The 12,120-nt window shown below is 42.7% G+C and overlaps 1 protein-coding gene across 1 annotated transcript in view; it reads left to right on the plus strand.

Moving 5' to 3' along the window:
- Positions 1-12,120, plus strand: part of LOC307030201 (rho GTPase-activating protein 20-like) — a 63,974-nt gene that overhangs the window by 4,033 nt on the left and 47,821 nt on the right. The gene's annotated exons all lie outside the window — the stretch shown is intronic.

The raw sequence follows: 12,120 nt of genomic DNA on the forward strand, positions 1-12,120 counted from the left end.
AGTGTGAGTCGGTGTGCACAATAGAAAGTCAGGTGGCATCATGTGAGGTGGCACACAGACTCAGAGGAATGCTGATTTTGTGCAGCGAGACTTGGCTGCTATTATACAGAACATCCACGTGCAATTATAGGCTTTGATATTAATAAACAGACTGTACCAATATGTGAATTTGTCATGCAAATGTAAAATCAGGTACTATAATTCATATTAGCATTTATAGCCTACCAGATATTAAGGTATACGTAATGTTTTAGGTACACCTTTACTAGCTTCCACTACTACTTATTAAACTTAGTCAGTTTAAAGGTTAAGTATGCATGATTTGTGCTTAGGTTGCTTAAGGGTTCTTTTAAGAGAAAGGTAATATTACTTTACTAAAAAACATTAAAATATACAGTATGATCACGTTTGAGATTGAAAGACATGACAAAGGTTGAGGCTGACTGTGTGTGTGTGTGTGTGTGTGTGTGTGTGTGTGTGTGTGTGTGTGTGTGTGTGTGTGTGTGTGTGTGTGTGTGTGTGTGTGTGTGTGTGTGTGGGTGTGTGTGGGTGTATGTGCGTGTATGTGTGTGCGTGTATGTGTGTGCGTGTATGTGTGTGTGTGTGGGGACTGATGGTCTGTTTGTATTCAACACAGCCCGATGAAACAGTACTAAGGGCCTCATGTTCGATGCTATGCCAGTCTTCAATATACACACACACACACACACACACACACACACACACACACACACACACACACACACACACACACACACACACACACACACACACACACACACACACACACACACACACACACACACACACACACACACACACACACACACACACACACACACACACACACACACACACATATTGAAAGCTCTGAAGCCGTTAAGCTCATTAAAGTGATCTCCTGACTCTTCCAGGTATATCATTACTGCCCCAAAGTCATAACAAATCAGGCCATACTGATGCACTGTATATGTATTTATACATGTATGGTGCCTGTGTATATATTCAGGGTTGTGTGTGTGTGTCTGTGTTCTGACCTAACGGATTCCATGCATGTTCATGTGAGTGTCCCACCAAAGTCTTCTGAACAAAAGTGGAATCTAAAACATCAAGTCAAACTTCCAGAAATGAAAACCATTATATCACAAAGAGCAAAGGCTTGACCAGTTAAATGTGAGTAAATGGAAGGGGCAGAGAATTTGTTTGATCGATGGTCTTTGTGTTTTAAGCAACTATGTGAGTTAAATGTGTGGGTGTGTGACACCTTGCGATAACCGCTGATATCAACCCTGCTCTTAAGGACTCAATACCGGATTTTGACCCGTCTTGTTTGACTTCAGACCTGATTTGAGAAGTATTTTAACTTAACCGACTTGCCCCAATGTTATCAAGACCCTATATTTTTCTTTGACTTGCCCTTGAAGATGTCAGTGTAGACTTGGATATATTTCGAATTTACTTACCATCATCTTTCTGCCAAAGATCTAAAAGACTTGTCTCAAGACTTCTTTCGAGAAATGTTCAACTTAACTTAGTCTGGCCCTTATAGAATAAAGAATAGACTTGGACTTGATTTGGCCTACTTCACAAGTATTATTACAATTGTCTGGAACTTTTTACATTACATTACATGTCATTTGTTAGACGCTTTTATCCAAAGCAACTTACATACTCAATACTGTGGACAATCCCCACAGGAGCAATTTGGGGTGAAGTGTCTCAGGGACACAACGACATGCTGACTGCAGTGGGGTTTGAACCTGTGAACTGATTTGAAGTCCAGCACACTATCCACTGAACCACAGCCTCCCACTTGAACTTGACCTTGTAGAGGTTGTGGCTAATAAGAACTTAAGACTTAACTTGGAGTTAGGCGCTTGAGTCTTTGTTAGACATACCCTGACATGGGGCAAGACTTAAAACACTATGAATTTGAGTGAATTTCTGCCATGTAATCAAAGAGAAAGCCACTGGTTTTCTTTTACTATTGGGGATATATTTCCGATCCAGATCAACTAGTCTCTTCTCTTGAGTTTCTCTCAGCTCGTGGGTGGCCCTCATGGCTGGGTGAGGCCTCCTTTACAAGTCATCATCACAGCTTTGTTTCTTCTATATCCAAGGTGAGCAAGGCATGCACTGTCAGGCTGCATTACGTCTCCTCGGCTTCAGACAGTGGTCATGACACGGCGGTTGTGAAGTCTGAGAGGTCGAGATGGCGGCAGGAGGTATTAGGCCAGCTGTATCGGGGAGATTATGTCCCACTGACCCCGGGGTCCCAGTTTAGAGACCTGGAGAAGGAGAGGAGGTGAAGGGAAATTAGGATTAGGGGAAAGAGACAGAAAGAAAGGAGAGGGGGAGAAAAGGGTTGGTATGTAGAGAGGAAGGAAAGGATAAATGAAAGGAAGGAAGGAAGGACAGGAAACAAGGATAACGTTTTTGATGAGATGGCTTCTGGCAGGATTTAGTTTCCGATAACTTTTACAACTTCGGCGAGAGGTAGCTCCCTCTGCTGCTGCTCCTGTGAATGGACTGAAAACAGCCTCACCGAATTGAACGGACTGCCCCTTTACTTTTGTAACACTGACCCGAAGCTCACAAGTTTGTTGTGACAACAGATGTGTGTTACAAAACTGGGATGTCACAGTTTTATATGTAAAGCACGTGCAAAACTCTCCTCAAACAATAGGTGATTTCAAAGGTAGAGACAAATTACCCTTGATGGTTACCATAGAAAACAGATAAGTGAAAGTTGACCTACCTTTTCTGCATCGGTAAATCAACATGTCTGTATTAGATACCAACTGACTTTTAATGGCATACACTGAGGAATTATCGGCCCTTCTCAACTTTAAAAAAAAAAGATTGCTATACATTCAAAGCAGCACACAGAGTTAAGCCCGACGCAAGATCTTCATCTTTAAATGTAAGATTTAACAACATAAATGACTGTTTTACATGTAAGAAAAATCACATGGTTGGTACTGCATTGGCCATAACACATTCTTCATTTGAGTGGGGTAAAAGAAATTGCCAGGCAAGGCAAGTTAATTTATACAGCAATTCATGGCAATTCAAAGTGATTAAAAAAATTAGGAGCATTAAGTTATAGTGCAGCAGAAACACATTATAAACTGACATTGAAATACCTTTAAAATTGTCATTAAGTTAAGTAATAGCTGCTGACAATTACCCTGTGTCATAAGTGACTAAAAATGGTATCTGCCTAGAGTCTACGGTATTTCTCTGCACTTTATCACATCAAACAATCGTAACAATGTCACTGATGCTTAGGTTTGGGTAGTGACTTAGGAGCGTGTGCATGTGGCCCAACAACACTGTGTTTCCATAGCAACAGCCGCAAACACAACTGTTATCCTATCAGCAGTTGATCTTCTGAGAGTGAGCATCAGAGATTGTTTCCAGAGCGAGGAGATTGTGATTTGTGCTTGGTTGCTGCAGTGTGTGTGTGTGTGTGTGTGTGTGTGTGTAAAGTCCTTTGGTCATTAGGTTGGGTTATTATTATATGGGTTCTGAGGGTGACCCAGTGTAGAAACATCCAGAGGTCTATATTTATCCGTGCTGTTTGAAGTCAAATACAGTATGAGCTTAGTGTGTGAAACCTGATCGTGAAGATGAAGATAAAAAAGGACTCCCTAACTGATTGTCCAGGAAAAAAAGGACAGAGTCTACTGAAGAGAAGACATGTAGACGAGATGAAAACAAGAAAGAAAAATATCCCTCACAATTTGGAAAAAGTGATTCCTTTACATGGAACAAAATCTGGAAAAAGAAGGCGAATGGTGGATGGTAATATGTTTTATTGTGAGCAGGAAAATGTGGCAAGGAACATGTTTTTTGTCTTTTATTATAGCAGAGAGGGATTTATGTCAGACGCTGTCTAAGGTTTTGGAAACTTCTAAACATATCCCTGTTGCTACTCTGTATGAGAGTGTACAGATGTGTGTTTGCCTTGTACAAACGGCACAGATTTGCAATGTTTACGAGACAATAAGCTGCAAAGAAAAGGTCCTATAGGGCCAATATGTGAAGGTAAATAACCTGCAGATGATGTGTAATGTGCAACATCACAATAATCTGAAGATTAATTGTGAAATCGTTTTTTTCTAATAAACCAATATTAGTTTTACGATAACATGACCTAACTTCTCAAATGCTTGGCTTTCTGATCTCACTTTCCGAAGCCTGTTGAACGCTTGAGCCGAGCTTTGCTTTATTCTGTTATTGCTGACAAGGTTTCTTTGCAGGCAATTTCTCAAGAGCTTAACACATGAAATAATCAGTGTGAATATGAGCAATACATGATTTTCTGATAACAAATATAGCTTCCTGCTTCAAATCTGTCTCATAGTGGTTTGAGGAAACCAAATGGCTACCAACAACTTCGATGTATTAGTTTAATACTGTCTATCAGACGCTCAGTCAGACAGATAATGAACCAACATCTCCTCGTCTCAAAGCCTCTCAGGGACAGAGAACAGTGGCTGCTGATATGATCTGTGGCTGATGGTCGGATCTACAGATACATCTTTTGGTTAATTGTTCTGCTGACAGGAAGGCTTTAGAGACGCTGAGAGCTTTTTGCAAAGCGATGCACTGCAAATGTCACTTCAGAAAGGAATCAATTTGTTTGTTCAGGGGAAAGTATATTTACTCCCTTACACCTCTTACAATTATATATAAAATTATTATAATTATGATACAAACAACATGCCCACATGAACATTGCACCACAGATGTTGACTCAGCAGGAGGGTTGTGTGTCTGTCAGTTGTCAGTGGTGGCTCTCTGTCGCTGCTGCACGTTTCTCTTCTCTCTTCTCTGTATTTGACAGGAGGACTCATGACTGAATATGCAGTAAAAAGAAAGCAGCACTCTCCAGTTTACAGTGCATTTAGAAATAGCAACAGTCGTTCCCTTGAAGCAGGGAGGGAGATGGGTGTGTGTTTCTGCGTGCGTCTAACACGTTTTTTTGATTGTGTAAGTTAGCATGTCATTAATGGGTGTGTGTGAGTGTGTGTAGCCATGTGATCCGGGTTCATGTGTGTGTGTTCTTAAATAAAAGGAGGGTTAACTGTGGCTAGAAAATAGAAAAAAGTTAAACGTTGACATTCTCGTCCTCATCCCGGTTTATTTCTGTTGCGGTATGGCCAAAACGTGCCATCTAGTCTCATTAACACACACACCCACACACACCCACACCACACACACACACACACACACACACACACACACACACACACACACACACACACACACACACACACACACACACACACACACACACACACACACACACACACACACACACACACACACACACACACACACACACACACCACCTTCTAATAACATCCAGACCATGCCTTCCCGGTCCTTGAGTTCTTGAGTTAGTGAAGCCGCAGTGGAACAGGATCCTGTCAAATTACAACTTTAAAGCAGCCGCTCCCTCCTTGTCTTGTTCAAGAGGAACTTCCATCCTCCTTCAATACCTCTGCTAATAACTGAACAAAAAATAACATGGTTTTAATGTGTTACTTCACAACGTTGATACATGAAAACTCTGTGGACACTGTTTCCTTACTGCAGTCTACAAATGGTGTAAAGGAAGTTCACTCACACGGCGCACTTGTACTTGAGTATTTCTGTTATGATATGTTACAATTCTACTCTCCTACATTTAGATATTAATTTTTACCGCGCTAAAATTGTTTCAAATCAATACATATTAGAGGTTTTATACATAAACATGTGACCAATTTATAAAATATATGTGTAAATGTTGTTATTAAACAACTTATCCATGTAAGTTACCATTAATAATGAATACATCCAACAATACTTAAAGGCCTGTTTGACGAATACAAGACTTTCAGTGGAGCCATTTTGCATCATGAAAATACTTCGATACTCACTTAAATACATGTTGCTGCTAATGCAGAGATTGTGATTGCAAGACTTTTACTTTAATGACATATTTTTACACCTAATGGCTACTTTTACTATCTAAATACTTCTTCCACCACTGGCTAGCTGTTACACATTAAGTCTCAGCCCTTCTTGCGGTTTGATATTGACCTTTGCCTGCTTGATTATTGGCTGTTTGTGTCATCATCTAAGGAGAATAAAGACCACTAACCTGTACATCGGAGAATCCAAACCGGGACAAGGCAGGACACCACATGAAAAAGAGCAAAAAGGGAAAGAAGCACAAGGAAAAAGTGAGCTTGATAATTAAAGAAAAACGATCTGGAAAAGTGTAACCTTACCTTACGACAAGGAACCACGATTTGTTTTGTCTTTTGCTTTTTTGGCAGTGCTCCTCAGTCGAGCGTAATGCAATCCTCCTCTCATTTTTCGTGGTATGGTTTAGTCCAGCGTCCACTTATGATGCTGGCTTGGGAGGAATGCAGGCTTTGACCTTTGACCCCTGGTGTTCAGATAAGAGACGGTTGATGCTGATAGCGGCTCACACACAAGCTGTGACCGCCGCGCTGACAGACCTGCTCACACACACACACACACACACCCCCCCCCACACACACACGTCGGCAGATGGACTCTACTACAATCGGAGACACACTCTCTCTCTCACACACACACACACACACACACACACACACACACACACACACACACACACATACACATACACACATACACACATACACTTTTTGGGGATTTTTTTTTACTCTTTCTTCAACATTTCTTAGCAGCTTTTTGGCCTACCAGTCCGGTTAAGATCTATGTCAATCTTTCACTGCCTGGATCACTGAGATGTGTGAAAGTGTCCGTGTTTTCCTACCTGAAAACACCGGCTCCGTTTCGCCGCTCCATCTGCTCTCCTTCTGATCCTCTCGGCCTCACCTGCCTAGCTCCTCCAACGCCGCCTCCACCCCAATTCCGGACTTCTCAAAACCTGGAGCTAGCTGCTTGCACCTCTGCAGTCATCAAGCTGCAGGATACCCGCTAGCTGCTAATGCTAGCGGCTGCCCGGCTCACCTGTCCACTCAACGCTCCGTCTCTCCTGCCTGGCATGGCATTGAGGTGCTCCGCTGCGAGATTTCTACAACACAACAACCATTCCACACCATTATGCATCTCTGTCATCAAAAACCACGAACTTCTAAAACGAACCAGATACATCCATAGAGGCTCCGGTAGCAAGTTTGTTTACTTTCACACAGGTCACTCCATCCCCGTACTCTGGTCAGCTGAGCGCACACCCACCTTTCAACTACGTCACCACAACAATACAGACGACCGCGCCCCCTGTCTGCAAGGCCTGGCAATGACAATGACAATCCTCACCACACAAAGCAATATGAAGCTCACTCTCAACCTCACTACACCCAATGGATACTCATACATAAATAAGCCACGCTCGGAGGGCCGAGGTGGTGGAATTGCCGTAATACACCGACAGAACATTAAAACCAGCCTCATCCCCATCTCATCTGCTCCTTCATTTTAACACCCGGCTTTTAAACTCTCTGGTCACACACAGTCAGTCCTGGCAGTTGTCTACTGCCCTCCCAAACCAAACCCATCATTCCTCTCTAATTTCTCTCAATTTCTGACCCAGCTCTGTTCTTTCTCCACCTCAGTCCTCCTACTTGGTGACTTCAACATCCACATGGACTCCACTGACTCTACAATAACTACAGACTTCATGGACATGCTTAACTGATTCAACCTCATTCAACATGTCAACTTTCCGACCCATAACCGTGGCCACATTCTGGACCTTGTTTGCTCGACTGGACTAAACCTTCACCATCTGTCTGGCTCAGACCTCTTCCTCTCCGACCACTTAGCCATCACCATGACCATCAACATTCCCACCCCACCACTAAAGCAAAAATGCAAAATCAACTTCCGTAAATTAAGCTGTGATTCAGCAGCCTCGCTCTCATCCTCCCTCTCTGAAAAAATATCCCACCACCCCCTTTGTGGAACTCCATAGCCCCTCTGATCTCACTGACTACTACAACAACATTCTGTCCTCCTGCCTTAACCAACCTTCACCCATAAAAACCAAAACAGTTTCCTTCACCCACTCTGCTCCCTGGTTCACCGCTGAACTCCGTCTGATGAAAACCCGTGCCCGGCAACTTGAAAGACTCCGCAATAAAACCGGTCTCACAATTCATTCTCAAACCTACAAAGACCACCTACAGCACTATAAAGATGCCCTCTCCCATTCCCGCACCACCTACTACTCTCAGTTAATCCACTCTGGCTCCGGAAACCCCAAAACACTCTTCTCCACAATAAACAAACTCCTCAGCCCCCTGGACACCACCACTCAGTCATTCACAGTAGACAAATGCAGCTCTTTTCTCACATCTTTTCAAAGCAAAATAGACAACATTTACAGCAGCTTAACCACTACCACACCAGCTCTCCCTCAAGCCACCTGCCCCCCCTTATCCTGCCAACCCCTGTCCCAGTTCTCCCCTGTCTCCCCTACTGACCTCTCTGATCTCCTCACATGAATGAAAACTGCCACCTGCACCCTGGACCCCATCCCCTCCAGCGTTGTTAAGGCCTGCCTTCCTACTCTCTCTTCACTCATCACTACAGCAATCAACTCCTCCCTGTCTTCTGGCACCGTCCCACCGTCCCTCAAAATAGCTGCTATCCCCCCTATTCCGAAAAAACCCGGACTAAACCCTGACAACCCTAATAACTTCAGACCAATCTCGAACCTACCCTTTCTGTCAAAAGTTCTGGAACACGCTGTAGCGTCACAACTTAAGCATCATCTCTCTGCTAATAACCTCTATGAAACTTTTCAATCCGGATTCCGCTCAAACCACAGTCCCGTAACCGCACTCTTCAAAATTACAAATGACCTTCTCCTCTCCTCCGATGCTGGTAACCTCAACATCCTCATCCTCCTTGACCTCAGCGCTGCCTTCGACACCATCAATCACTCCATCCTCCTCACCCGTCTTGAAACCACCATCAACATCACCGGCACTGCCCTCTCTTGGTTCACTTCATACCTCTCTGACAGAAACCAGTTCATCTACATCAATAACTGCAAATCCCCCACCGCTCCTCTCCCCCAAGGTGTCCCTCAAGGTTCAGTTCTCGGCCCCCTCCTCTTTACCCTCTACATGCTTCCCCTTGGTCACATAATCCGCCGTCATGGACTTCAATTCCACTGCTTTGCCGACGACATCCAGCTTCTCATCTCCACCAAGTCCATCTCCACTGCTACCCACTCCATCCTGACAAACTGCATCACTGAAATAAAATCCTGGCTCCAACTTAACTTCCTGAAACTCAACTGCGATAAATCTGAAATAATAATCATTGGACAAAAAAAAAAAAACACACCTACCCATAACTTCACCCTCAACATTGACGGCTTCCCAGTTCAAACCTCCCCTCACATCCGGAACCTAGGCATCATATTTGACCAAACCCTCTCCTACAACAGATACATCAAACAGGTCACAAAGACAGCCTTCTTCCACCTCAAAAACATCGCCCGTCTACGTCCATCCCTCTCTCCCACTGCTGCCGAAACCCTCATCCACGCCTTCATCACCTCCCGTCTGGACTATTGCAACAGCCTCCTCTATGGTTCACCTGCAAAAATCCTCAACAAACTTCAATATATCCAGAACTCCGACCGCCAGTCTACTCACCCACACCCGAATCCGTGAACACATTACCCCCGTCCTCATCAAGCTCCACTGGCTCCCCATCCCCCAGAGAATTCAGTACAAAATCCTCCTGATGACATACAAAGCCCTCCATAACCTGGCCCCATCCTACCTGGCTGACCTCCTCCACAGACACACTCCCACTCTCTCCCTCCGCTCTGCCACTGTCAACCTCCTGACCGCCCTCCCCACCCGGACCAATCTCAAGGCTTGGAGCGACAGAGCCTTCTCCGTTGCTGCACCCACCCTCTGGAACTCACTACCCCAATCCATCAGAGATTCTTCCTCCCTCACCGCATTCAAAACATCACTCAAAACCCCCCTGTTCAACACTGCATGCAACCACTGAGTTTTGAGTTTCATGAAAAGCGCTATAAAAGTCCCATGTATTATTATTATTATTATTATTATTATTATTATTATTATTATTATCTCCTCCTCTGAACGCTTTTCTTCCGTCTGACTCCTGCAGAGCAACAAAGTGCTCTCTCTCTCAGTTCAATTCAATTTGATTTAAATTGTTTTATTGGCATGACAATAATACAGTATGGCCAAAGCATTGTACAGATAATGACGACTACGACATCCATCTATACAAACAAACATGGGATATATTGTTGTGTTTACATACATTTTGAACAGAAGCAGGATTATAGGGTTTTCTTTACATTTGAACATAACCAAACAAAGAATGTCTTCCTTTTTCTATATGCTAGAAACCCACAAATATATCTCTATTTCCTAGAGGCTTTTTTTAAATTATTTTTTTATATTACAACATTTGACTTTTATGTATTTCCTACCTTTATTGGTATCATGCAGAGTCAATTCATCTATAATCCTTCCAAACATAGAGCCAATTTACTTTGTCTTAACTTTTGTATTGAATTGATAAATACAATTATATGAATCTAATTTGCAGCTAAAGTTTGGTTATAGGCTACCTACAAATAATAATAATAATAATAATAATAATAATAATAATAATAATACATTACATTTATAAAGCACTTTTCCAGGTGCTCAAAGCGCTACAAGCAAGTAAAACCAAAATAACAACAAAAGTAAAAAGTGCTAAGCTAGGTGGAATAAGGGCAAGGGGTTAGTTGATATGTAAAGTAGCTTAAAGCTTAAGATTGGGTGAATTTGAGGTCATATAGAATTGAATTCACTCTATGTGCAGCATGGTGTGGTTTATTTGGATCAGACAAGCCTCTACTAGCTGAGTCTCCTTTGGATAGGTAGGAATGTGCAGCAATGCCCAAAATGTGAGACTGACATCTGTGAAATTCATTTTCTTGGACAAGAATTGCACACAGGAGCAAAAAGCAAATTGGACATTAAACATATCATCTCGAAAAGTTCTCCACTCTATAATTAAATGACTCAACATGTCCTTTCAGGCTGTTGCCGTGACTAGAGAAGACCATACGATACTTTAGGAGGTGATGTTTTCTAACCCGTCTAATTCTCTGCTCCACCTTGTCAAGCTGTCAGTCGGGGTCTGATGAGGTCAGAGGTTTAAAACCCCTCAGAGGGCTCAGCTGATGACCAGATATGAACATAAAACAAATGGATGTTGTCTGGTTAGTAACATTATTATCTTGGCTGGCTGTTAGCAGGGGAGCAGTGTGATTGAGCGGATGGATGTCGATGAGTGACTAAAGTATGTGTTCAAACAATAACTGTGAGCAGTGGGGACGATTCCTCAAAGTTGTAACACAATGCACAAGTTCAAGTTGCGACACATAACAACCCTAGTCAAGTATTGATAAGGTGAAATTATACAAATTATGAAGAAGATCTCGTAGTAACATCTTCAAGATAATAAACCCAAAGATGTTTAATTTCCAATGACATAAAACAGAAAAAAGTAGATAATTGGCACGTCTGAGAGACTGGAAACAGCACATCTTTAGCAGTTTGATTGATAAATAAATGGCAACAAAAACGGATGCGGCTCCGTGCACACTGATGTCCAGCAGAGCTCTTACCCATCACTATTCAAAGGTTTAAAGCAGGGGTTCCCAACCTTTTTTCCCAAGAGCCCCCCAAATGACTCCTGTTGGTAGTTGCGCCCCCCCCACACACACACACAAGGGGGGCAACAGCAGTAATTAAAAGTTTAAAAGACTCAAAAATGCTACAACTACTGTCACAAACTAGCTGAATGTGAAGTGTCTTGTTAAAGGAGGATGAAAGCGTAATTAAGGAGCACTATTGGAGTGACTTTGATGGTTATTGAACTCAGGATGAATTCATTTGGATTCCCGCTGTATGAAGAAATTAAAGGACGGCGGAAGTGGAAACAATTCACAAAGGGATTAAACTGTTTAAAACACATGCTCAAAGTAAGCCGGATTTTGCCGATGTGGGTTCAAAAGTCGTAAATAATCTACAAAATGGAGGAGACCGATCTGAT

Source organism: Notothenia rossii (assembly GCF_949606895.1).
Source record: "Notothenia rossii genome assembly, chromosome: 2".
Lineage (NCBI taxonomy): Eukaryota > Metazoa > Chordata > Actinopteri > Perciformes > Nototheniidae > Notothenia > Notothenia rossii.